The sequence below is a fragment of the Gavialis gangeticus genome, unplaced genomic scaffold (genome assembly GCF_001723915.1).
Source record: "Gavialis gangeticus isolate Ggan-Ray unplaced genomic scaffold, GavGan_comp1, whole genome shotgun sequence".
NCBI lineage: Eukaryota > Metazoa > Chordata > Crocodylia > Gavialidae > Gavialis > Gavialis gangeticus.
In genome coordinates, this window is record NW_017729004.1 from 4386817 (window position 1) to 4387817 (window position 1001).

Sequence of the window (1001 nt, forward strand, 5' to 3'; positions counted from 1 at the left end):
AGACCAAGTTCATTGGCCCACGCTAAGTACTTGTGAAGTATCTGAATCAGCATTCCCCCTCCACCCTGCCCCCACAATCTCAGCTAATTCAAATTCATTGCCATTAAAGCTGCCCTTGTAAATGACTGTCCTGAACCTGGTTTAATGCAAGTCAGATCAGCCCTGGATTAAACCTGAACTCTGTTTTTAGCCTCAAATGAGCATGTCTACACATTCATTTATGCACTCTTGCTAACGCACATTCAATTCAATAACTCCATTGTGAGATTCAAGATCAAGGCACATTCACCTATTTTAATGTGCATTAGTGAACGTACACTTTTTTTTTTGTGATGCTTTAATGCACATTAAAATAAGCTAATGCCCATGAAAGTACATGTGTAGATATGCCCAATATAAGAACCAATGAGTTGGTCAGCTGGCTTATACCTTAATGAGGAAACTGAGGCAGAGAGGCTGATGCCTCGGTAAGGGAGAACTGCCCCAGACCCTATGTCTGTGGCTCAGCCTAGACTATCCTTGGGGGTTAAAGATAGCTCAGTCCATGTGCTGTTGGGGGAGGCTTGATGGCTGCTGCCTTGAGGGTAGTGCATTTATCCCAAGTTTGACCTGACAGTTCTCCAGTCACCAAACTGCATTTTAAAAGCATTTATTACTATTCCCACTCTGTCACCCCCTGCATTTTCCTTCACCCCCTGCCACTTGTGTGCTTGTTAAAATACAAATGAGCTATGATCATTGCAGCTCACCTTCCCCTCAGCAAACTCACACCAGGAGGAGCCCTCACCTGACCCCACTAACTCAGGTCCAGACTGAAGCAGTGTTCAGGTTTCAGTAGGAGGCACAACAGATGCAATAGGAGACTTTGCACAGAGCATTCTCCACCCCTTCTGTTGAAACTGGGAACCTAGATGAAAAAATGTATAAGGAACCTATAGAAAGCATGTGGACAAATTGGAGAGAGTCCAGCAGAGGACAACAAAATTTGTTGTCCATAATGG